At 42.9% G+C, this 27,854-nt stretch overlaps 1 protein-coding gene across 6 annotated transcripts in view; it reads right to left on the reverse strand.

Moving 5' to 3' along the window:
• The window catches only part of LOC140559795 (axin-2-like), a 97,445-nt gene extending 72,232 nt beyond the window's left edge, over positions 1-25,213 (reverse strand). For all 6 annotated transcript variants that reach the window (XM_072683437.1, XM_072683435.1, XM_072683436.1 and 3 more), the window contains exons 1-2: positions 24,993-25,213; positions 7,916-8,076 (exon numbers count right to left, since the gene is read on the reverse strand). The gene's annotated coding sequence lies outside the window, so the exon portion shown is untranslated. The remainder of the gene's footprint in view (positions 1-7,915; positions 8,077-24,992) is intronic.
• Between the last annotated feature and the right edge of the window lie 2,641 nt (positions 25,214-27,854).

Below are 27,854 nucleotides of genomic sequence, written 5' to 3' on the forward strand. Positions count from 1 at the left end.
TCCCAGTTCCTACCAACTAGCTAGGACACAAGGCCGCTAATGCTGCCAGGCTAGAAGCTAAACACGCTTGGAGGAGAACCCTAACAGTTCTGTTATATGGGCTGATTCTGATCTCTGGGATTCCTGCCATGGATGACTGGGGTATCTCCTAGTGCTAAGCCTTTCAGAGCTTCTTTGTTATATCTGATTTTGGTGATTTCTTTACAATTTGGTAGCAAAAAGAAATAATATTGCTTATTTTAAAGCTGTTATAATCTGAAATCAACCTTTACAGATGACCGGATGCAGCAACAGCACATTTTTAACTGTTATTTTCTGGTTATTCCATTTGTGTGGCCTAAATGTGACGACCTGGGTTCTATGGTATTTATGTTGTAGTGTGAACAGGTGATTTTTTCAATCCAGTTTGGAAATCAGAGCCACTTTTATATGTGGGCTTATATGTGCATGTGTATTTGCTTCAAACCTCAATACTTTGCTCTATGGTCATCGTCCAGTGTGGGCAGTGGGTCTGCACTGACTTTAACTCTTTGTTTAAATGTGATAGGCCGACCAGAATAACAGATACGGGGTGGGTTCAAAGCATCACAGAGCAATGAGGCTTTTTAAAGTGAACGCAGATACCACAGCCTCCCTATCCCCTGCAACCTGGATTCGGGTCTTTTGGCTAAAGATGACGACCCCTGTGCTGAGCTTCAGATAAGCTGGAAGGCAAACAGTAAGCTGTGGAGTTCTGGGGTCTGATGCCCTTTTGCTCCACGGGTGCTGCAGAAACGGGGTTTTTACTTTTCAAAACAACACTGAGACCTTGAACATGCGCCAGACACTGTTCTCTGAATAATGACATTATTTCCCATCTCGTGCTCGTATGCGGCTGCCCAGCTGCTGAATTATGACTTACAGTACAATGTAGCTCTGTGTAGCTTGTTTTCAGCAGAGGAACACTGTAAGACTTTGATGAATTCTTTTGAAGCCTTAATCAACAGGATATGACACACACACACACACACACATACACACACACACACACACACACAGATATGTTTTTATATATCAAGACAAATATAAATGTCTATTCTGTTGCTAACTCCATTTTTTACATGGAGGTACTTATATATAATGATAACATGTCCTGTATGTATTATATATGCATGTAATTACCTATATGTAATATAAGTGTATTATATTTGTAATACAAATTATTCTATTATTATATGTTATATTTATGTAGCTACCTATGCAATGGTAGTGTGTCCCATATATTGCTACTGTTGCTAACTCCATTATTTAACATGGATGTACTTCTATATAATGATAACATGTCCTGTATGCCTGTATGTATTATATATGCATGTAATTACCTATATGTAATATAAGTGTATTGTATTTGTAATACAAATTACATATATGTAAGCACATATGTGTAATGATAATTTGACCTGTATGTATATATATATATATATATATATATATATATGTAATAAGTGCCAATGTGTAATAAGAACATATCCTGCATGTATTATACAAATAGGTAAGTACCTATATGTAATGATAACATGTCCCACATATATTATATATAAGCACCTATATGCAGTAAATAAATGGCCCATGTGTATTACATTCATGCATGTACCTATATGTAGTATGTCCTTCATGTATTATATATGTAAGCACCTATAAATAATGACAATGTATTCCATATGTATTAGATTCCTATATGTATCTAAATGTAATATGTACTTAATATATTATATGTATAAGCTCCTGCATGAAATTATAATGTGTCCCTTATGTGTTATGTATATATAGGTACCTATGCAATAGTAATGCGTCCCATATGTGTTATATATATGAAGGTACCTATGTAATGGTAATGCGTCCCATATGTGTAATATATATGAAGGTACCTATGTAATGGTAATGTGCCCCATATATATTATTTATATGTAGATACCTATGCAAAGATAATGTGTCCCATATATATTAAATATGTCCCATAATTTTCTAGGTTTACTTTCCATTTTATAAAGTGAAACATTTAGTATTTTAGGTCCGTGATTTTTAGTCTTTAAAGGTAGGTTACCCTTCTGGGCTTTGTCCTGAAAATGTACAACACACAAACACACTCACACACATACGCACACACACACACACACACACACACACACACACACACTAAAATCTCCTGTAAGAGGATAAGGCCATGAAGCCTACATGAAAGGCAGGGAGATTTGGGAGAGATGAAAGAGAGAGCAGGATATTCTTTCGTTTCTCTCCATCCTCCGCTCTGGAACGCAGCTCTCTCTCTCTCTCTCTCTCTCTCTCTCTCTCTCTCTTATTTACCTCCTACACCAACTTCCCTGCTCTGTCACTCACATTTCAGTCCTCAGCCTGTTCTTTCCCTCTTGCCTTCCTCTGTTCTTTCAGCTCTTACCACTCTTCATTCTCTCTCTCTCTCTCTCTCTCTCTCTCTCTCTCTCTCTCTCTTTTTCTGTCCTCCCTTCAGGGGGACTCCACCGCTCTCTCACATCATATATACATGTGTGAAGCTTTATATATATTTATATATGTTATGTGCAGACGTGCAAATACACACACACACACACAGCTTGTCTAGTCCCTGTAGAGAAGTACTGCCAGTAGAATAGGACTATCTGGATCAGATAAAGGACATGAACCTACTGGCTCCATGCTGCCTAATCCCAAGCTTGAGCTAGAGGGGTATATATAAAGCCCCCCAGCAGCATTGAGCTGTGTTCTCTGGAGGGATGGCTAGTGCTCCATCCAGTACTTTTTTTGGGATGAGTTGTGGAGTTCAGAATGGATGATGAGGTGGGATGGTGGTGATCATCCAACATCCTGACCTCACTAACGCTCTTGTTGCTGAATGCAATCAAATCCTCACAGCAATGCTGCTCCACAATATACTAGAAAGCCTTCTTCCCTGGACAGCAGAGACTCCAACAAAAGCAGGATGAGCTCTTATTAGATACAAAGAGTGAGCAGGTGTCCCAATACTTTTGTCCATATAGCATACATTTCTATGTAAGTATAGATTGTTAGACAGATTGTAGGATTGTGAGAAGTTCTGATGTTGCAGTATTGGTAGTGGTCAGTGACAGCCTCTCTCTCTCTCTCTCTCTGAACACTCCTGTGGTCACTTTCCCAGTGCAGGTCACCCCTGATTAAGCCTGCTGCCCCAGTACCTTCCCAGTGGAAAACAGCACCCCTGGACAGGTGGTCCCCAGTTACAGCGTAGGAGGATATACCACTTCCATCTGTTTATACTTAGCTGTGCTCTCTCTCTCTCTCTCTCTCTCTCTCTCTCTCTCTCTCTCTCTCTCTCGCTCGCTCACCTTTTCCCTCCCTGTCTTTCTGTCCGTCAGCGTCTCTCCTTCCCTCTTCCTCTGCTGTCCCTCTTCCTTTGTTTCTCTCCTTTTAAAATCTTAAAAATATCCTTTGCCCACTGTCTTCTGCACTTGAGGTTACCATGGTGATAACAAATGGGATAGCGCATGCACATCTGTGTGTGTGTGTGTGTGTGTGTGTGTGTGTGTGTGTGTGTGCACGTCACTTGTTCTGTGGGAGGTAGCACAGCAGAGACAGAACACTACAGTAGGACCCTTAACTCTAACCCAGCACCAGCTCATCTGGTGTGCAGATTGCTGTGCTTGTGAAGGGTCTCGGCTCGGGGTCTCAGCTCGGGGTCTAGGCTCGGGGTCTAGGCTCAGGGCCCTTTTCGACCATAAAATCCAGCGCGGCAACTCACGGCCTTATGGAACACCCTCTTACAGACCGCAGGCCGTTTACCCCGGGGGTGGTCCCATACAGATCTGCTGGAATAGGGTGGGGGGGGGGGGGGGGGTAGAGAGAGATAGGAGAGAGGGTGTGAGAAAGAGAGAGAGCGAGAGAAAGAGAGAGAGAGAGAGAGAGAGAGAGAGAGAGAGAGAGAGAGAGAGAGTGAATGTGCCAGCAGTGTTACAGAAATGGACAAAAGTATTTGGACGCTTGCTTGTTCATCGTTTCTTCCGAAATCAAGGAAAGCTTTCTACTGGATTGTGGAGGAGCATGGCTGTGAGGATTTGATTGATTGCATTCAGCATTAGTGAGGTCACCCCACCTCATCCTCAACTCCCCAACACATCCCAAAGGTATTGGATAGAGCACCGCCATTATTCCAGAGAACACAGCTCCACTACGTGAGGATTTACTGCTCCTGGAAATGTAATTAACTCCTCAGATCAAAAGGAGAGAGAGGGGGGAGAAATTCAATTAACTGTCTGTTCCAACCAGTGCTGATGTTTAAAGATGAAGTGTTTATCAGGTGGCTACAGGATTCAGGTGGCTATAGGCGACACACATACACACACACACACACACACACACCATACATAAAGACATTCATTGGAATGTCTTTTTCATTCTTCAGGCCCCCTACTGGCCTTTCATTTGGCCTGCTGTATAAATGATGCACTCTTGTTGGATGCGCTGTGTTTTTTTCCACAGAATGTGAGCTCTTTTAGAGTGGTGTTAGCAATGGTAAGAGCTTATTTTCAATCACAGTAACAACAAAAACGTGGTGATATGTAGAATGAGAATTTCTGACACTAATTAAAAGTCTGTTTTACAGTAAAATGTATTCGCCCCCTTTGATATTTTCCCCTTTTATTACTTTTACAAATGGAATCATGGTCAACAACATTTTCTATAGTTTTTTATGATCATTTACCAAATATTTCTACTTTCTAATTTCTACAGAAGTGACTGTAGTACAAAGACACCTGTCTATAAGGTCCAGTCTCTGGTTAATTAGGATTCCTGGCTACAAATACTCCATGAAGACCAAAGGAACAGTCTACACAACTCCAAGAAAAGCTCACTGAAGAATATAATGCAAGGGCTGGATAAAAAAAAAATCCAAATGAACATCCCTTTGAGTTACGTTAAATCCATCTTTAAGAAACTGAAGGAATGTGTAGATCTGCCTAGAGCAGGCCATTGTCCTCACACATGCAAGAAGTGACCATGCAAGAAGGAGACTAATGAGGTTGATGAATAGAACCAGTGGGATCTAGATATTAGGCTGCAAGGGGGTGGTCCCTTCTTGAAGGTGATGTGTTGTAAGCAGGGAAAATGGGCAAGCATGAGAATCCAATGGGGTGTTCCCGGTATGCAGTGGCCAGTACCCACCAAAAAGGTCAACCAGTGAACCAGCCACAAGGTCATATGCTCATGGAGGCCTCACCCCACAACATACAGGGCATTTCTAACTGCTAACGTTAGTCGTGGTGCCAGATATCCCACAGGACACCTTCAGAGGTCTTGTTCGAGTCCAGGCCTCGAATGCTCAGCTGTGCTGTGGCGGCACTACTCAATAATAGTCAGGTGGTACTAATGTTATGGCGATACATTCTTCAGTGCAGCTCTTACCATCCGCCACCAACACCAAGCCAAAACCTCAGGCTGGTTGGAGGCCGTAAACAGCTGCACAGCCTTTCTTTTACAGTCCCGCTCGCTCGTTTCTCTCCTCTGCCAGCGTCAGCAGTTCTGGTATTATGCTGAAGGAGCTTCAGCACTTGGTCCAAATCCTCCAGCAGCCAGGAGGAGAAAATCCATTAAGTCCATGAAGCTCAGGAATGTATTTTCATTAAACGAGTTTGTTTGAGGGGATCAAGAGAGCAACAAGAGGTAGAGATGGAGAAAGTGCGCGCGAGAGAGAGAGTGAGCGAGAGCGCGAGAGAGAGAGAGAGAGAGAGAGAGAGAGGGAGAGAGAGAGAGAGATGGAGGGGTGGAGGAGTGGGGAGGGATTTCCTTTTTGTGCTCAAGGAAACACGGCGTTTCATTCTGCAGAAAGCGCAGAAATACTCCTCCTACAGACCTGCGTTCCTCTAAGCGTCCCCCTATAAACATCTCGGGAATTTCGGACCACCTGAAGATCTTGTGCTCTATATTTAGTCTAAGGTTTAGAGCTGACACTAGAGAGCTCTCACTCTGAGCAGTGTTGCCAACTCCTCGGTATGGAAAGTAGCTATTGGCTGTCCTAGAAGTCGCTAGAAGTTAGAAGTCGCTAAATGATGTCATCGCCTAATTTGCATAATTTGTGCCTTTGCTTGTTTTTGAAGCTGCAGAATAAAGGAATAACATAGGAGATTAAACACACCCTAAATATGTTAGAACTGAACAAATGATCTGCCTTTGAAACAGGCCGTCACTTCTCTAAATAACTTAAATGTATGTAAATGATTAAATAAATGAATATTTTAAAATAATAAATTCAATTAATTAATTAATAAATTAACATAAATGATGATGAAATAAATGAATTTTGTCCTGTGTTGTTAAATGTTAGCATAGCAAATTTTATCGAAAGACTGTTATGTGGGGTGGGACTGCTACTCTACGCTCAACCCTCCTCCTTTATCCGGGCCTGGGACCGGCAAAGTGACCCTAAAAGAGACAGTTTGGAGAGTTACTTCACTTTTATTTATTTATTTATTTATGATTATTTGTTAGTTTTGAGGTGAGTGAGTGACTGAAACTGTGGAAGTTAGTTAAATGCTTTATTTTAAGTGATTAATTTTTGTGTCTAAAGACTGCATTTATATTTACATTCAGCTCTGTAAATAGGGGGGCGGGGCCAGCGGTGGCTTTTGGGCATGCGCAGTTCATTGGCAGTGTGGACGTGGTGCGGTGAGGGTCTGCTCTGACTGTGAGGCCGAGCACTGTGAGTGTTCTGTGGGACAGGGCTCACGCCAGCCCCCGCTGCTGAGGACAGTAACTGAAGAACATCTGTGAGTCTCCAAAAGTCTCCAATAACACCAGAAAAAGTCGCTAGATTTGTCGCTAGTTGCTTTTAAAAAAAATCGCTAGAGGGGTCTGGAAAGTCGATAAGTTGGCAACAACACTGCCTCTAATGGACTTGCTTATGTATGACTCGCTGTTCTCTATAAACATGGACTGAAGTACGGTAGCATTGCTGAAAGCATTAGCAGCAGCCTTTTGCCTTTACTTTAGTCCACTTTTATTAATGTAAAGTTTATTTTTGGACTCAGGTGCGCTATACTTGGTCAGTTTTGGACTTTTTGCTTTATCACTTTTTGTTATTTTTAGCTTCTGGTTGAGCATTAGCACCAGGTTTAAAAAAAACAAAAAAACAACGCTAAGTTGGCAACACTGGCTCTGTGTTCAGTGATAAGGGTGGAAATTGTCATGCTGCCACTTCCATAAGCTCCAGCTACGTTGAGTAAGTGTGAACGCTGCCTTTCGACCGCCTGAGCGGGTGGGTTTTGGGTCGGTTCTAAGCGAACTCTGAAGTACGAACACAATATGAACCTAAAGCATCTAAACAAACCAATTGCAGAGTGGTGCACGGGTGTGGGGTAACTCCTGACTGAAATCTAGTCCCACCACTGCCCACCACCTGCTCCACCAGCAGCACTGACTGTTTCTTCACTTACTGCCTAATACAGCCACCCCTTGACAGGAGCCACTAGAACCAGATCATCAGTGTTATTCACTTCACCTGTTGGTACTAATGTTATGGCTCTGATTGATGTACATTTTTACTTAAATATTAATCGTGAAACTCATACCAACCCCAGTGGTGACATGACCAGTGAACCTACACTGGAGGAACTTTTAGGGTTTCGTAGAAGAAAAAGGTTCCTTGAAGGTTCCTCAAAGCACCTTAAGAGGTTCCTCCACAATTTCAAACCTCCAAACGTTCCCCTGAACGTCTGAACATCCAGCATTCCCAATCCAGACCACAGACTGACCCGCTGGCCGAGCTGGAGGACGCTAGAGATAACGCCAGGTTTCATCCGTCCAGTAGTGCAAATGCACCCTCATGCACTGTACATGTTCAGTCATCATGTGTCCAGATATAAGCTGTAGCTCTGTCTAGCACGGTCAGTACCTTCAGGTTTACAGTTCCTCTGAGCGAGGCGAAGGTCAGGAAGGCCGTGTCATCCAGCGCTCTTATTCGCAACTCTTCCCTCCAACTGATCTTTGGGTGTTGACAAATTACCATGTGAAGACTGACGACTGGACTCAGTCTCTCTGGATTTCTGGCGTGCTCTGCTTGAAGAAAGAGAAAACAGAACATTATAAGTTAAGGAATCTGTTCTTCTAACCATTTGCTCTTGGTTTCCCTTTTTACTACATGCCTGTTTACAATTAGCAAAACCACAGTTTCTCAATATGTGAAATCTGTTGAGACAGAACTTCAATACTACACACACACACACACACACACATATATATATATATACAGCTCTGGACCCTAAAAAATTAATAGACCACTTAATTTTTTTTATTAGATGTGCATCTCTCTGTGTAAGGCAGGAGTTTTATTCCAGGTATTTCATCAAACTAAGCTGAGTTTGCTGAATTTGCAGACTATGAATGGCATAAAGTCCCAACAGCAGTGTGAAAGACTAGTGGAGAGCCGGCCGAGACATGAGAGCTGTGATTGGCCAGCGAGGTTATTTTACCATAGTGATTTCTGAATGCTCTCAAAGTTCAGATATTAGTACTGTTTATAAATTTCAATAATAACTTCTTTGCATCATAATTATTATAATATTTTATTTGCATTATTTGAGCAGTCGTTTTTGAGCAGTTGTCATTTCTGTAAATAAATAAATACTCTAAACAGTCATATTTTTTATTTGGAATTTAAGGGAAATGTTGTCCAAGGTTTATGAAATACAATGCAAATGTTCATTTCCCTCAAACACACTGCCTAGAAATAGTGAAATCAGAGAAACTGAGAATATAGGGTGGTCTCTTTTTTTTTTCCGGAGCTGTGTATACATGTAGACATGTATCTCCAAAATTAGTGACTTTGCAGGAGAAGCCAAAAATGCTTATGGCTTTGAATGGAAGTCAATGTAAAATATACATTTATTCCAAGTTTATTTCCAATTTTGAGCATTTCTATTGGTCAATTCATCCAGAATTATTTACACAGTGTACAGAAGCAGCTACAGGGTTCATCCGATGGAGGAAACAAAAAATGGACAAAAATGAAGATGCATGTTTTTCATTGGACAGCAGCGATATTTATATATAAAAGCCTTCTGTTTCCTTTATCGTTTTCCACTTTTTGACATAATTCACTGCTAACACAAGAAACAAACGTCTGGAGCACGGCATCACATCAGTTCTCGCATGTGTTTTCATGCTAAAACATGTTTTTAGAGAGTGGACAGACTCGTTCCTCCTACTAAAAAAATCTCGTAATTTGTATATCGTGAAGAGTACGGCGACCTGATGACTCTGATAGTAGTAAACATTTGCTAGCTAGCAAAACACCATCTGTTATGACCAACATCTGCTGACTGACTGAGCTTCTTAATCTTCTTGTCTTCTTGAGCTCCCCAACTCATCCCAAAAGTACTGGATGGAGCTCCACCACCATCATTCCAGAGAACACAGTTCTTCCACTGATCCACAGCTCCTCAATGCCACTGGGGGGCTTTATACCCCTCTACTAGCCCACGCCTGGCATTAGGCAGCATGGTCCAATAGGGTCATGTTGTTTATCTTCTCCAGAGAGAGTCCTATTCTACTGGCAGTACTTCTTCTCTACAGGGAATCTACAGACAAGCACTGGCTGCATGCATTGGGACTACAGCTGCCTTGTACTGGTTGTAATGGCATCTTTTTAAGGAAGAGGTTTTGTTGGGATGACCCAGGCTCTATAAACATTCCTTTTGCATGTAGAAATGTTACAGTTATGTATGAGACGTAGTTTAAGCTCAACCCGAACAGCCAATGCCTTCCGTACATGCTGTTTCGAACATCCATCCGTCTTCATCTGAGCGCTTCATCTCCCACACTTGCCCAATGCAGGATTACCCTGGAGGATCTAACAGGCGACACAGGCTTTGGAATAGCAAGCAGCAGCCAGCAGGACAGGTTCAGAGAGGGAATGGGCCCAGAGCTGCTTCTTCAAAAACAGCAGGCAATCCTTTTGATTCCTGAACTGTTGTGCTGCTTTTTTAGCAAACAAGCCCAATTACAGCCAGCATTCCTTATTATCTACAGCTTAATATTAGACACTGCTTCTTTTTCATAGGTTGGAAAAGAAAGGGAACAATAAGGGCTTCTGATAGGGCTTAATCAACTGCATTTTTCATAAGCACCCCCCTCCCACACCCGTCCCCGTCCCCCCCGCCATTAGAAAGTCAATTGCTAGTTATATATGCAGACAAGCAGCAGGGACTCGGGCTGAGTGACCCCTGTGCTTGACCCCGCAACGCTTTGAACTTCCCACAGACGACTCCCAGCCCGGGACAACGCTCTTTGATGCCCCTGTCCGGCCTTCGCAACCAAACCCGAGTCGCATTTTAAGAATGTAAATAATAGAAAGGCCTTTTTTTAGTGAGAAATTCATTGGATGCTTCAGCATGCCACATAATTATTTAGAGAGCGTATGTAAATACGTCTTACGATCACAGAGGAATGCTTGCCATTTCCTCCCGGAGGCCCTAACTGCTCATTTGGCGCGCAGATAGCAGCAGACCGCTCTGCACGGACAACTATAGAAATGGCCAGCTCCTTGCTTGTGAACCGTGGAGGGAGAAAACACCCTTTCAAAGCGCATAGCTGTGGTCAGCCTGCAGCCCAGACAGGACGTATAGAGCAGAATTCGATGGCCTTAAGGCTGCCCACTGAAACACGGCGCCCTCTCAGGGCTCTTCTTCGGAGAGTTAGCCTACACACTGGTCAGTGGAGTCTCAATGCAGTGGCTTTGACTGCCTCTGTAACGTCTTCGCATTTTTGATGACATCATCATGCACCAAATGATACTAATATTAACCAATAATATCATATGTCAACACCCTCTCCTCCACCTGTTACAGTAAGAAACATTTTTTTTATGGAAATGGAACAAAAAGAAAATGCTTTATGATTGACGATCGCTTTGGACTTTAAAGGGGCCATATGTGAAAAAATTAAAGGATCCATTTAAAGGATCCATATTTTGGAAAATCTAATTGTTTCTAACTTAAAAAAAAGATTTAATGTGTCATATAAACATTATAAGTTCCATAGTTCATCAGAAACTAAGCCGCAAAACCAACTTTTTGGAATTCACTGTTTTTGTGATGTCACAAAACCTATTAATTTACATACAGTATAACACAGCTAGATGATCCAGAGCATCATGTTCTATGGGTCAATGCTTTTCTATGGAGATTATACAAGCTGGGTGTGCGCTGTGGTAGCTGAATGCACCAATTAGAAGGGGTGTCTAAATACTTTTGGACATACAGAATGAAGAGCAATAAGGGGCAACTCTCAGCTAAGCCAGTGTGTTATTATATAGGAAACAGGGACAGTGAATAGGTTTATCCCCTTGTGGCCACTACATTAGCTCAAAATCTGTGTGGCATAGCAGAAGCCTCTCTCTGGATCCACTCAGGACTTCCCCGGGGGGTGTTTTTCCTTTTTTTACACTGCGGTTCTACAGTGTACTACGCAACTATTGTTAGAACCGCCTCCGAGCCATTGTTCTACGATAAATAAACACAACTCTTGCCTATGTGACATTCCAGTCATACCAGCGTGGCCACACTCCTATGATATGGTGTTATATTTGAGTCAGTTGGTTGTTGCTGGAAGGCTGCGGCCTAAAAGGATGACCACAATGTCGTCCAGTAGCCCTTGTCTCATGAGAATGTGTGTTTTACCTCCCATAAACTGAAGGCCGGATTCCAACAAATCAGGCATTTCCCTTCCGTGTTAGATGCACCCCTCTCCTGCCAAGCTCACAGGAGGGTCCAGCCGGAGCCTCGCTATTGCGTCGGAATCTCTCTGGATTGCTGAGGGATCCTGTTCATATGGCTGTGGTTAAGGTGAGGCAGGTACCTGCTCAGAAAAAGCATTTACAAGGCGACTGGAGACTGGAGTGACACAATATGTACAAAAGTATTGGGACACCTGCTCCTTCAGTGTTTCTTTTGATGTCAAGGGTATCAAAAAGCTTTTATCCTGTTTTTGTTGAAGTCTCTACTGTCCAGGGAAGAAGACTTTGGAGGAGCATTGCTGTGAGGATTTGATTGCATTCAGCAACAAGAGCTTGTGAAGTGAAGACAAACTTGGGATCACCGTCCTGTTGCAAGGTCCAGTGACACACAAGTTTCAGCTTCCTCACAAAAGGCATAAGGATTTCCTAGGATATCCTAGGATTTCTTGATACTTGATTGGATCCATCTTGCCCTTCCTCCACACGCTGCAGGTTTCCAGCACCAGAGGAAGCAAAGCAGCCCCAGAGGATCACCACAGAGCCATTGCCAGACATACTGCTGATCCATAGGTCTGAAAAGTTACAGTTTTGCTTCAGTGCCTCTCAGAATTCCAAACCTTGTCCTGTTTAATTGTTTTTGGGTTTTTTTTGGCTGAAAGTTTGTACATTTTGCTAATCAAGCAAACTATAGATTTAATGTTGGCTCTTGTGGTGTCCTCTCTGGATATTCTGAAAGTGAAATATCTATCCATTGAAAAATCCAGATCATTACTGGGAAGTAGAGATGGACAATTCATGTCCAGAATATAAACATCCACCCAGGATGTCCTCTCTGGCTTTCCCAAATGTTTGAAATCTATCCATTGGAAAATCCTGAACAGATCATTACTGGGAAGTAGGGATGCACAATTCAGGTCCAGAAAGTAAAATTCTGAATGTGAGAACTTCATTGGGAAAATCCTACTGGGAAGTGTTCACTGCCTCAGAGGTTGTGTGTGGGCAGTCGGGCCTGGGTGCCGGCGTGGCCCACTGGAGGAATGAAAACACCACGTTGGCCAACAGTGAGGCCTGACTGAGAGGCGATTACGCAGTATTACACGATGTTCTGCCTTACAAGAAGGATCAAGTGAAAAGGAAGCAATGCAGAGAACAGAAAACAGACACAACGTCCAGAGTGATGTAAGTTCTCCAGGCTGGAGAACATCTGCTGAACGAGAACCGCTGGAGTGACGACAGCAGCCTCAGAGCTCTCCCATTTATTTCTCAAACAGCACTTTAACTCGACGCTGGGTCTAATTAGCTGGCCCTCTGCATAATGGGAGAAGCATGGAGAGCAGCGAGGGTGTGTGTAAGTGTGTGTGAGTGTGTGTGTGTGTGTGTGTTGGGTGGGAGAAGTGGAGTGAGAGAGGAGAGAGAAATAAAAGCCACTCGTACGTCCTGCAGTGCCGTGTACACTGAATACAAATCAGAGAGGACGCCCCGTCCTGCACTCGTGTGTTAGCTTAGCGTAGCCGCTCTCATCTCCAATGCAAGAAATGTAGTGTACTCAGAGAGAGAGAGACAGAGAGAGAGAGAGAGAGAGAGAGAAAGAAAGAGAGAGAGAGAGAGAGAGAGAGAGAGAGAGAGAGAGTGAGAGTGAAGGTCCCTACGGATGAAAGCACCAACCGTGTATGCGGGATATCTGCTAATGCCACATTTGCAAGTCTTCAAGACCAGAGAAAGAGAGAAAGGGAGAGAGAGAGATATGATAGAGCGAGCTGAGAAAAAAAGAGAAGAAAAGGAGAGAGAGAGAGAGAGAGAGAGAGAGAGAGAGAGAGAGAAAGATGATAGAGCGAGCTGAGAAAAAAGAGAAGAAAAGGAGAGAAAGAGAGAAAGAGAGAAAGATGATAGAGCGAGCTGAGTAAAAAGAGAAGAAAAGGAGAGAGAGAGAGAGAGAGAGAAAGATGACAGAGCGAGCTGAGAAAAAAGAGAAGAAAAGGAGAGAAAGAGAGAAAGATGATAGAGCGAGCTGAGTAAAAAGAGAAGAAAAGGAGAGAGAGAGAGAGAGAAAGATGACAGAGCGAGCTGAGAAAAAAGAGAAGAAAATAAGAGAGAGAGAGATATGATAGAGCGAGCTGAGAAAAAAGAGAAGAAAAGGAGAGAGAGAGAGAGAGAGAGAGAGAAAGATGACAGAGCGAGCTGAGAAAAAAGAGAAGAAAATGAGAGAGAGAGATATGATAGAGCGAGCTGAGAAAAAAGAGAAGAAAATGAGAGAGAGAGATATGATAGAGCGAGCTGAGAAAAAAGAGAAGAAAAGGAGAGAAAGAGAGAGAGAGAAAGATGATAGAGCGAGCTGAGAAAAAAGAGAAGAAAAGGAGAGAAAGAGAGAGAGAAAGATGATAGAGCGAGCTGAGAAAAAAGAAAAGAAAAGGAGAGAGAGAGAGAGAGAGAAAGCAAAATAGTCAGTTATATCAATAGAGTGAAAGAGGAAGAGAGAGAGAAATAGAGCAAAAGAGAGAGAGAGAGAGAGAGAGAGAGAGACTGACTGTTTATAATATGTGAGAGAGAGAGATTGAGAGAGAGAGAGAGAGAGAGAGAGAGAGAGAACTGAGGCATGGATTTGAGGGGAGCAAGAATATTAGCTGGGAAAGAGAGAGAAGAACAGAAGGAGAAAGAAGAGAAAGAGACAAGCAAGAGACAAAAGAGAGCAGAGAGAGAGAGAGAGAGAGATAGGGAGAAAGATAAAGAGAAAGAGAGGGAGTGTGTGTGTGTGTGTGTGTGTGTGTGTATGTGTAAGGGGGGAGTGTGTTTGGGGAGGAAAGAAGCGTATATCTGAGCGAGAGCTCAGCGTGAGCTGCTTTGTAGTGCCTGCGCTGATGGAAGCGAGCCGGGGCCGGGATTAGGCCCTTTTCATCATGGAGTCCCATCTGGTATCAAGACTCTGTTTGTTAGGGCTTCGCTTCTTTAATGTCTCGGCTTGGATTTCACGACAATTTATTCCTATTACAGCTGGGTGGAAAATACCAGGACCCACCCCACCCCTCCCTGAACCCCTACACACACACACACACACACACACACACAGTATGACAAAACCACAGAGGAACATGACAGAACTCATAAGGTGTGGTGGTGCTGGTGGTGCTGGTGGTGGTGGTCTGTATTGGGCCTCATTTTAAGCTCCAATGAAACAACTGTAATAATGAACGATGAGGGAAGAGCCGTGAGCCGAGTGCTACAGCTCTATGCTGTTGGGGGGCTTTATGCCCCTCTAGCCCACGCCTGGCACCTGGTATAGTGCTAATAGGTATGTATTTATCTGCTCCAGGGAGTCCTATTCTATTGGCAGTACTTCTCAACGAAGACTAGACAAGCATTGGACCTGTGTCAGCAATGGGTGCAACTTAAAGTAGCCGAATGCTTTCATTAAAAGGGGTGTCCACAAACATTTGGACATGTTTCCTAATGTTGTCCACTTTTTGACACTGTGCAGTGTAGTGGCTAACAACACCACCTTCCCTGTGACAGACTAGGGTTCGATTCCCTGGCCAGAAAACCACTACACTACACCAGTAAGAGTCCAGTTAGAGTCCCCGGACACTCTACGTCCTCCCGCCTACCGTCTCAGCGAGGTCTGGTGGGGTGTTTTCTGCCTCAATGGATGAGGGTCCACTGTTAAGCTGCCATGGCCCACAACCGACCCCAGGAGTGCGTCCTTCCCAGTAGGATGCAGAGACTCTGTGAACTTCTCCTCAACTGTAAATTATTCATTTGGTCTCTCTGTGGTAAAACGACACTGACCTTCAACTGGTCTCGCGTGACTCCACTACAGAATGACCGGCTTGTCAAACAGATATCTCAGTGTTTGACCTGCAGGCTCTTTGAAGGATGACCAATGCATTGGTTCACTGGGTTGTTAGAGGAGAATTAGCTTTGGGAAAGACTGGAGGTCATGCCTGTACTGGAGTGTCCCGCAACCAACAATGCCACAAAACAGTATTCACAGCGATCAGCCATAACATTAAAACCCCCTCGTGCCACCAAAACAGCTGTACATGGACTCTGCGAGACGTATGAGGGTTAGCGGCGGATCCTTTAAGTAAGCTCTGTAAGTTGTGAGGTGGGACTTCCATGTCCTTCCGTAGAGCACTTTTGGTATGTAGGTACTGACCACTGCATACCAGGAACACCCCACAGGATGTTTTGGAGATCGTCTAGAACATCACAGTTTGGTTCTTGGTTCTCAGGGTCTCAGATTCTTACGCCTGCCCGTTTTTCCTGCCTCCAAGAACCGACTTTTCTCTTGTATACATTATAAACCGCAGTGTTCTGGATTTGGTGGCAGAACTGTACTGAAAAATGAAGGCGGAGCTTAACAAGGAGGAGGAAGGGTTAACCAGAACTCCCGAATGCCATCAGCGGCATTTCCATTTTTTTGTACGTCGCCACGAAACACCACATTTGGTAGCCCACCACCCAACTCTATGATATAGGAGTTACAGACGCAGCAGAACTGAATTTTCTTAACCACTAGGGGGAGCACTAGCCAGGTCTGGAACTGCAAAAGTGTCACTTACCAGCATAAGACGTTTCGGCACTGTGTTCTGCTTGTGTTTTAAGGATACACTATATGTTGTGGGAAGACTAATCAGTGGGCGGATTTGAGGAACCAGTAGAATTAGAGCTGACTGTTGCGTCACGTTTATGTCAAAGCTGGGTGGGACCTGGCTAACCAGGGACCACCCACTGCCGGACCGGTCATATTAAAGGCTGAAAGTGAGAGTGGGTGCAACTCCCAAATTGTGCACTTCACACTAACGCTATAAGGTGTATCCTATATACTATGGACTTGATAGTGTGTGTTCGGCAGGGTAGCACACAAACTATTAGCATAATAATCGGTTATAAAGTGTTGCTATGCCAACATGCTTTGTTGAGTGGCTCCCCTTTTCTGTTTCATATGTTATTGTGGGCAATAGTGTCCATCGCTTGTGGATCTTTGAGGATAATACATTTGGAGATGACTCACAAACTGGTTAGCATTGCGAGGCTGCAGTCACCAGCGCTAACCCGGCCTGTACCGCATGCTACGCCGTTAACCCTGGAGGTTTCTGCTGTGTAGACACATGACATGTGACTTGCCAGAGTGGATTAGGATGGAGATGCGTGAGCGGCTGTAATATCGGCGAGAATGACAGCTGAGTTTAGAGGAATCTGCCGTTTGAAGATGAATTAAGCAAACAAGACAGACATGCAGAGGAATAATTCTCCGCCATCTGACACTAATGCGCAATAAAAAGCGGCCCTGACAAACCAAACATTCCAGTTATTGTCAGAAATGATTCCCATTTGTGCTTTTCAGAGAGGACGACAAGTGTAGCTTCTCTGTGATCTCTGAGAACGGGCGTATTGTCGGATCAGGCTAGGTGGAGTGACTCCTGTAAATCTGCGTTGGGTTTGACTTCTTCATTTATACCGTAGGAGTCCGGATTTGCATACAGGGCGGTCCTGCATGCCGTCCGTCCTGATGGCTTTATTTCACGCTGAGTTTTGATTGCATTAATCGCACATTAATCAGGGCATGCATACGCAGACACTCCAGACAGCTCCACAATGGCCGTGGTTCTGCTGTTATATCCTCAGCTCTGCATCAGTACCACGTTGTGACGTTCAGTGCAGCCGGGCGGGAGGGCTCTGGCCTCACGAATGGAGGAGAAACTGTGTCCCTTGTGATAAGAGCGAGCTTGTGAAGTGTTCATTAATTTCTCAACACCGACTCGATAGCGTAATTTCATCATTTACGTCACGCTTCATCATGCCCATCTGGGTGGCTGTTTAGCTCAGAGGCAGGGTGAAGGAGAATGCTCCCTGCTTCTCAGCTACGTACAAGATGTCAAGCGCCTCTGCCTCTAGTGACAGGCACTGAGGCCTCAGTCTGATGGTGGTGATTTTGGATGGCTGAATGGACTATGTTGACTATATATTGACTGTATTGACTTCATTAAATAATGTCTATATTCACTGTATTCACTATATGTTGACTATATTTTTGTTATATATTGTCTATAGTCACTATATATTGATTATATTCACTATATTCACTATACGTTGACTGCATTGACTATATATTGTCTATATTCACTATATATATATATACATTCTATTGCATGTTCTATTCTATTTTCTGGAATGACTGGCTATATTCACTATATAATGTCTATATTCACTGTATTCACTACATGTTGACTATATTTACTGTATATTTTCTAGATTGACTAAATGTTATATGCTATATGCGTATATGTGTATTCGTTATATATTGTTTATATTCACTATATATTAATTATATTCACTAAATGTTGACTATATATTGTCTATATTCACAATATTCACTATATATACATTCTATTGACTATATATTTTCTGGATTGACTATGGCTATATTCACTATATATTGTTTATGCTTACTAAATATTGTCTGTATTCACTATATAAAATATATATTGTCAATAGTCACTATATATTGATTATATTCACTATATGTTGACTATATTTTTGTTATATATTGTCTATGGTCTCTATGTATTGATTATATTCACTATATTCACTATACGTTGACTGCATTGACTATTTATTGTTTATATTCACTATGTATTGATTATATTTACTATATTCACTATATGTTGACTTTATTACTGTATATTTTCTAGATTGACTATGTTTACTATATGTGTATATATGTATTCGTTATATATATTGTTTATATTAACTATTACTAACTATATTCATTATATTAACTAAATGTTTAACTGTATTGACTATATATTGTCTATATTCATGATATTGAATATATATTTTGTCTATATTGACTATATTCACAATAAATACATTCTATTGAGTATATATTTTCTGGATTGACTATGACTATATTCACCATATATTGTTTATGCTTACTAAATATTGTCTATATTCACTATATTTACTACATATTGTCTATATTCACTATGTATTGATTATATTCACTATATTCACAATATGTTGACTATATTGATTATATATTATCTATATTCACTATATTGACTATATATTGTCAATAGTCACCACATATTGATTACATTCACTATATTGACTATATGTTGACTATATTGATTACATATTGTCTTTATTAACATTATTCACTATATATTCATTCTATTGACTATATATTTTCTAGATTGACTAGATTCACTATATATATATATATATATATATATATATATATATATATATATAATATTCACTATATTCTCTATATGTTGACTATATTGACTATATTCACAATATATTGTCTATATGTTACTATATTCACAGTGTATTGACTAATATTCAGTTAGGATAATATTCCTTAAAAAAATTAATCAGAATAATATCTCCCAAAAGTTTGGTAGCCCTGTGTTTTACACTTCCTGCAGGTGGAAATAAACAGTAAACTGATTTAGGGGGGAGAGACAGAAGCGCCACTCAGCACAGGTGAGGGTCGGGCGAACGTGGTCGATAACAAACCACTGCCCTGGGTCACATCCCTGCTCAGCTCAGAGACATTCCAGACCTAGTCTGGACTCTGGAAGTGCAGGATGAATGGACAGAGCACCGCAGGACAGGCAGAATGATAAAAGATGGACGGAGAAGAAAGGAGAGAATAGACCCTCGTCTCTGTCCACCTGTCAGACGCTCAGGACAGCCAGGTGGAGATCAAGTTGAGTTTTGTAGTCTCTTAGCAGCGCTTCGATCCAAGTGTTCCAAGCATTTTCCTCCCAAGCCACCCAGACTCTCCTCACCGGCTGACATCAGAGATCAGAGCTAACCGTCTACTGACAGGAACTCCCAGGACAAATGGGTTTATGCAAAATATCAATTACGGTGAGGCTGGGAACAATCCCAGTGACAGATGAAGAGCAGTAAGAGCTGTAGCAGCTCGCTGTGTCCTGACACTGGCCTGCACGCATCCAATTTACCACAGAGACGCCTCAGTACTCGCCAACCGAAGACAACAAGGTATCGCCGAGAGTGAGAATCCTCTTTCAGTGCTTGATGTGAAGGACGACAGCAACACAACAGCCGCCATCAAACAGCAGCAATTTTTTTGTTTTTTTTTCATAGTGATGCACTGGAAAACGGTCAGGTAAAAAATAAGGGGGGCCCCGGGGGGGGGGGGGGGGGGGGGGGGGGCTTGAGACTTACACCTATCTAGCACAATGGATTCAGCCCAGTTCCTTAGCTAGTTAACAAGCTTTTCATGTGCAGAACATGGGCTCATCTGGACTGTCTTTGGGCTCCACTACCCGTTCGTAGCTCCACCTAGCACTAGCAATGCTTCCGACACTAGGAGGGTAAACACATGTCTATTCCGATACGTGTAAACCAGCCACGCCTCTTTTCCACGCAGCCGACACACTGCAGATCAGGCATTGTCTTTTGCCATTCACTCAAGCTAATGTAACGTTTCCAACCTGCCTGGTTTTAGTTAGCTACAACACTTAACACTTGTGTGATTCCAACTTTTCATTTCCTAAAACCAAAAAAAAAGCTTGGAAAAAGATTCATTAGAAAAACGATTCTCCTGATTCTCCTGTTTCTCCTAGATTCTCCTAATTCTCCTGGATTCTCCTGATTCTCCCGATTCTTCTGGATTCTCCTGGATTCTCCCGATTCTCCCCATTCTCCTGGATTCTCCTGGATTCTCCTGGATTCTCCTGATTCTCCTGGACTCTCCTGATTCTCCCGATTCTCCTGGATTCTCCTGGATTCTCCTGATTCTCCCGTTTCTCCTGGATTCTCCTGGATTCTCCTGATTCTCCCGATTCTCCAGATTCTCCTGGATTCTTCTGATTCTCCTGGATTCTCCTGGATTCTCCTGATTCTTCCAATTCTCCCGATTTTCCTGGACTCTAAAGAACCTCCATATACTTAATAGTTTTAGAATGAACCTTTAAATAAGTAGAGAAGCTTTTTCGTAAGCAAAGATTCATTTTCACAGGTGGTTCTTTAGGAGTTTTTCAGTGAACAACTCATTTTGGAACCTTTAAAGAACCTAGAGAACACAAATCCCATTCAGTCTAACTCTTGGATGTGAAATCAGGCTAATGTTAGCATAAGTGTAAATTTGGATGTCCTTTCCTGCCTAGTTTCCATTAGCTTCAACAACACTGACCACAAACTGTGTGATTAAGGGTTCTTTGCACAGCAAAAGAGAACCTTTAAATAAGTAGAGAAGCTTTTTCGTAAGCAAAGATTCATTTTCACTGGTGGTTCTTTAGGAGTTTTTCAGTGAACAACCCATTGTGGAACCTTTAAAGAACCTATAAAGAGTGAACACAGTCCTGTAGCATAGCTTTCTATAGCTTTCTAACAAAAAAAACTAATTTAACATAGCTCAGTTTTTAGTCTAGGATCTTTATATATATATAAGCAAAGGCTCTTTTTCACCCGTGGTTCTGTAGTGCTTCTTCTATGGAATCGAAGTGTGCCATTAAGGGTTCTTTGCACAGCAAAAGAGAAGAACCACTTTTGGATTCCTGAAGAACCCTTCAGTGGAAGGTTCTTTAGAGAACCATTTAGATTTAAAGAGAGCGTGAAAACCTTTAATAAGGTTTAAAGAACCTCCATATTCCTAAAAGGTTTTAGGATGAACCCTGAAATTAGTGTAAAACCTTTAAATATTTATATAGGTTCTACACTAATTTAATAGTTCATATATATATATATATGGTACTTCTATGGAACCTTTTTTAATGTCTTGTGGCCTTTAGCGTTACAAGAGACTCTTAACTTCAGCCTAAATTTATTAGATCAGATAGGACTTTAAATAGACCCACATTCTAGAAAGGTCGTTCAACCTCACAACATATTTGAAGGAAGATAATGATGATGATGATGATGATGATGAAGATGGTGCATAAAGAAACAAAAAAAATTTCATATCCATGTTATTATCTGTTCTGTCTTCCTACAGAAGAAGCTTCAGTGCAGGTTCTTGTACTGGCTTGAATTATATAGTGGTAATGATTTTCTCCTGCCTTTCACATCTGAAGCTTTCTAGGCTTTGGAAGGGGAACACCAGCACTGGTGAGGAGTTTAAATAGATCGCTGAGTGTCTCCAGAGTTGTGTGTGGTCAAGAGAAGACTGTAAATAACTGAAGAAAGTCCCAGCAGGGAGTGGCAGAGGTCACATTTGTCATAGTGGTCAACCTGAGGCAACAAAATATCTTTTACTGCCATCATCACACCGCCAATTACGCCTACTGAGTGGACTCGTGAGGATTAGCTTCAACAGAGAAGAACGTGTGAGAGATTTTACAATTGCACACACATATGTGCCACCCACTTGTCATGTCCCTGTGGAGAAAGAAGAACTGCCAATAGAATAGGACTCTCTTATAGGAGCAGATAAGCATCATGAGCCTATTGGCTCCATGCTGCCTAATGCCAGGCGTAGGCTAGTAGAGGGGTATAAAGCCCCCCAGCAGCATTGAGCTGTGGAGCAGCTGAAGAACTGTGTTTTCTGGAATGATGGATGGTTGGTGCTTCATCCAGTACTTTTGGGATGAGTTGGGGGGTCTGGATGAGGTGGGGTGGTGATCATCATCCAACATCCTGACCTCACTGATGCTCTTGTCGCTGAATGCAATCAAATTTATACAGATAATGTGAAACTGGCAGTTGTTCTTCATATTGTATCAGAGTTTCATGATGAACGGACCAATAGAAATGCTCCAAAATGTCTTGGAATAAAATCTTTTTATATTAAATAGTTTTTCTTGCTACTGTAAAGTTGGCATTTCTGAGATACAGGTTTTTGCTTGACTACGAAATAATGTGTGTGTGTGTGTGTGTGTGTGTGTATTCTTGCCGATGTGCACATATTTTTTCCATTTTTTTTTCCCAATCTGCAGACACAGAGCTACTATGTCACCCCTGGCATGGTCTAGTCCATCTATGAGCGTCATTGTGTCTTCTGTAAGTCAATAGTCTAGCAATCACTACGCTATAATAGCACCAGCCCCGGGGCGATTGTCTAATTCTGTCTCAATCACACCGTCTGAATGGTCACACCATCTCAATCTGCGCTGGGCGATGTGATAGCTGGACCAGACGAGAGATAACACTGAGAAATTGGATCAGCAGACTGAAATAGCCAGCGCAGTGTTTCTCCACAAAGCGTGCAATTCGATTGTTGAAATTCCCAGACTCAATCTCAGCAGCTTGATAATTGCTTGTCCTGTGACTTCTCTGATAAGTGTGACCTTCAGATATATGTACACCTTCTGTTTCAGGGTGACTTACTTCCAGACACGTTGATACCTGCATGGAAAAAGCCAGGATTTAAACCTTAGCGGCGTAAATATAAACAAAAATAAACTTAAAGCTTCTTCATGAAGTTCGGTCATTTAGAAAATGGTTTAAGTTTAGTGTGCAAAGGTTTTCGCTCATGCTGTAAAAGGGACAATGGGACATTGGGGCTTTTGCAGAATCATTTTGAAATGTTTTAAATAACATTAAACATAACATTTTTATGTTTAAAGCAGCAGTCCCTAAAATTTTTTCATTAAAGTTGAAAGCAGTGGTCTGTCTGAGTGGGGAGGGGCAAAACTGTTGTAATAAATGCTATCAGTGTGCTGCGCGACCATCCCTGCCCAAGCCTAGTTATATTCAATCTAGCAACAGAGGTTGTTAGGTTTTACCAGAGTGGTCTGGTAGGTTTTGTGGGTGGCAAACTCAGCATTCATCTGATTATTCACCCACTGTCCAACCACAACTCAGTCATCATGAAAAAAGGATTTTTTAAATGATTGAAAGTCAAATTATTAGTCAGGACACTGCACTGAGGTTCTACGGGACGTTTTTGGGCAATTTCATAGAAGAACCATCAAAGGACTACAAGTAAACAAGAACCCTTTCTTAATATAAAGGTTTTATACTAATTTAATTAGTAATAAAGAGACTTCATCTGAGAACCTTCAACCAGAACATGGTCAGAAATCACAGATGAGGTTGCTATGGTAATATTCGAAGATGACCTGCTGAAGGAGTGCAATAGCCACATGCCCTATCCTGCATCACAGCACAGTGTTCTTTGTTCGAGCTCTAGAAGTCTGGAAGGCTGATCTCCCAGTCTTTCAGAACGTCCCCCAACTCAGCATTTCTTGAACTTCAATCAGGAATCAAACAGATTTTTCCTTTTCATGTCCCTCAGATCCCAATTCTCATTCATATGATGTGGTTCTTATCTCCAAAAGAAACACAATGGCCAGAATGTGGCTTAAATCAGAGAACCTCAATCTGACCATCACTCATCGCAGTGCTAACCATGAGGCTTTCAAAACAAGCCCAGTGTCCCGAAGTCTAATCTGCCTGATCTCCAACCAAGAGCTAATAAAGGTGAGTTCCCCATGCTGACAAGCCGCATTTCAGCCCAGAGTTTGAAGAGTCCAACACATCCACCATTGGGGGGTCAGCTTGCCCATGGCGGCTTCCCACCGAGACCCCATGATGGTGGGGCTTGGGGAACAGAGGACGAGGGGGGGGTTGGGGAGGGGAAACAGAAGAGAGTGTACTGTGAATGAGTGATGATTATAATCGTCTTATGAGAGGGCCCTGCGATCAGATTTTGCGAGCAGAGCAGCTGTGATTCGGCGTGGAAAAAAAGCTCTGCTGGAGAGGGCAGGGGTATGTGGCTACCTGCAGTGCTGGATGAAAAGGACGGGGTACCCCTGCGAAGCATCCATTGCATGCAAATGGCGGCTACAAACGTCCGAAGGCATTCCACCGCCATTGACTCTAATCCGAGCCAACGGGGAGGAAAAGAGAAAACGCATTCATCATTTGTTCGTAAACCAAAAGGCCACAGTTGCAGTTTTGTCTTATTTTTCCTAGCGCGTTAGCTTGTTTAGCGCTCACATTAGCTTCCCGTGTAAGAGACGTGCACATGCATGCGGTTAGCTGCGGGACTCATGTATTTTTTACGCCATTTGTAGCCACAGCTCGGACTTGATTGGATTTCGGAACCCTCGTAACCACCTGCTAGAGTTGTTTATGATCTGTAAAAGTTCGCCGCAAGAAGAGGAACGTGGAGCGTAGCTACGACCTTCTTACAAAACAATGGTTAGCAATCCCTCGGCCATGGTTCTAAAGCAGAAGGCACAACGGAAGGGTTGTGAAGATGACAGAGATAATCGATGACATTGACAGCAGCCGACATGGCGACATGACGACCCCCTACCTGGCCCTGTCCCAGTTCCTCCTCCCCCATGGTTCCGCTCGTGAGTCGGATCGCGCTCGCCTCCGCCGCCACGGGAAGATGTACCGTAGGTGGTCTCGGACCAGGACGGCGTCCTTGGCATTGTGTTGCTGGAAAAGGTGTGTCCCCTCACAATCGTACTGCAGTTTGAGCCCCTGTCATCCGATTGGACAGCCAGGAGCAAGACTTCGTCAGCAGAACATCTCTGTCGTCATGACAACTTGGCCATTTATCCCAGCCATTCAAACATTCAAACAGAGGCGAGAAGGGATGTTTGACTTTTTTATTAACTGGAATGACGGCGGGAAGATTACGGATTACGTCTTTTTTACGTGATTGTTCCCGTTTGTTTAGGGCTAACCCAAACAATCTGAGATGACTGGAGTGGAAACCACCTTAGCAACCACTCTGGACCGTTAGCCGCCTGCCACTTCCAGCTCATTCACAGCGATTCCTGGCACCACAGGACGGAAAATCAGCTTAGAATGACACTACGCATGCCATGACGGTTATGCTTTTCTTTCACGTGGCACACGACAAAAATACCGCAAGCTAAATTTGCGACAGTGGAGCGGCTCTACCTGTAATCCGGTTCCTTCTGAAAGACTGCACGCATAATTGAGGGATTGCGAGCGCTGTTAGCTGAGCTGGCTAAGTTGTGCTGCATAGGATCTCGTGCGAGGCAGTGCAGAACAGGCTAGCGCCAGCTGCATCGTGCTAATGTCCGTATAGCCGCGATTTTTGCTTTCGCTCAAAACTTCTCGGTTGGTGCGACGTCTATAAAAGAAACCGTGCCGTCCTCCTCTTTCCTTTCATGCTGGTTTTGTTTTTTGGGGACAAAGCGACAGTCCAGACACAGAGTCCACAAAAACTGTGAAAAAATGGAATCCAAAAAAGGAAAGAAAACAGAGGAGAGGGGAAAGAGAGACAGCAGCAAGCTCCAGCATTATTTCAGTGTCAGCCGCGCTCTCCCGCCGTGAACAGATGTACGCTAACACACAGAGACCCCCGCTGTGTGCCGAGCCGGCCCCTTGGTGAGCGCGAGCGGCAGCGGTTCCCATGCTCCATCCTGCCGGACGCTCCATGCTCTGACCCCGGCCGTCGCAGCCCCGCCGTGCCCCCCCGCCAGGCCTCAAAGCAGCCTGGGACGCTGGGCCCAGTCCTTGCCCCTTTGATGCTAATCCTCCAGTATTGTCCCATCCTGGCACCCTACCTGGCCCTGCTGAGAGCGGGGAGACTGCGGGGAGACCGCGGGACGTCTGCGGGGCGGTGGCGGGCGATGATAGCAGGTGATGGATGTGGGAGGGAACCCCTGCTGAAGTCTGTAAGACCCCCAGTGTGATGGGAAAGGCTGTGGAAACTCGCTTAGAACAGAAGCCACATTTTAGCTTCATTTTCAGGCAGAAAAAAAGGGGGCAATTCTTCACCAGGACAGAAAATACAGAGTTGATCAGAGAGTTTATGTGCCATGGTTGAAATGTCAATGATAATAAAGACCAGTGTGGAGAAACGATGGAAGGAACCATTAGCAAACGTTAAGGACAGTGCCGGCTCTTCCTGTTCTTAAAGTGATAGCATCCTCTTTTTTTCGACACTGCCGTTCTTCTGCCATGGTGTTGCCTCATTATCCTAGAAAATCTCATTATCCGAATATGTTGAAGACTGCTAAACATTCCTTGACTGTTGTCGAGGTTCTTCTCATAGCTACAGTTTCTTATAGACTAATTGGTACCCTTGGAAACGATGAGCAAAGAAGCCTGTGTTGTTTATTAGTTTGACCTTGAGAATAAGAGGAGAATCTAACGTTGCAACGAGGTAAAGATGTTGTGGTACTAATAAAAATGAGCACCGTATGTCCAAATGTTTGCGGACACCCCTTCTAATGAATATCTGAGAAGTACTCTCAGTAGAATAGGACTCACTGGAGCAGATAAACATGAACCTACTGGCTCCATGCTGCCTATAATGGCAGGCGTGGACTAGAGGAGGGGTATAAAGCCCCCCAGCATTGAGGAGCTGAGGGGCAGTGAAAGAACTGTGTTCTCTGGAAAGATGGTGGTGGAGCTCCACCCAGAACGTCTGGGATGAGGTGGGGTGTACAAAAAAATCTTTATGTATATATATATAAAAATAAATAAATAAATAATATACATATATATTATATATTTCCTTCTGTACAAATAATTACATATGTCACATATGTGTCAAGTGTATGTAGCATTTATAAGAGCATACATATTTTTATGGGCCACACATATGTGCCAGTACATGAAATCGCTCCAGTTTCTAATAGGTTTCATACGTAGTTTATACATATATGGTCATATATTTCAAAAAGATTAAATATATATATTTAATACATTTAATAGTACACTACGTATACAACTGTATGAAAAATGAGTACATCCTTTAAATACTGTATAGATTACAACCAATTCTAATGTTCCGCAATGTACACTATATGGACAAAAGTATCATACACAAGCAGCTGATCCTGCTTTTGTTGGAGTAACTGTCTCTACTGTCCAGGGAAGCAGGCTTTCTAACATATTTTCAAGAGGCACTGCTGTGAGGATTTGATTGTATTCAGCAACAAGAGCCCTAGTGAGGTCATGATGTTGGATGATCGCCGCCCCATCTCATCATTCTCAACTCCCCAACTCATAATAAAAGTATTGGTAAGCCTTAAATCCACGCCTGGCATTAGGCAGCATGGTGCCCATAGGATCATGATGATTATCTGCTCCAGAGAGTCCTATTCTATTGGCAGTACTTCTCTACAGGGACTAGAGAAGGTGTATGTGTGTGTGTGTGCATTTGCACATCTGTGTCAGCATTGAGTGC

This window comes from Salminus brasiliensis, chromosome 7 (assembly GCF_030463535.1).
Source record: "Salminus brasiliensis chromosome 7, fSalBra1.hap2, whole genome shotgun sequence".
Lineage (NCBI taxonomy): Eukaryota > Metazoa > Chordata > Actinopteri > Characiformes > Bryconidae > Salminus > Salminus brasiliensis.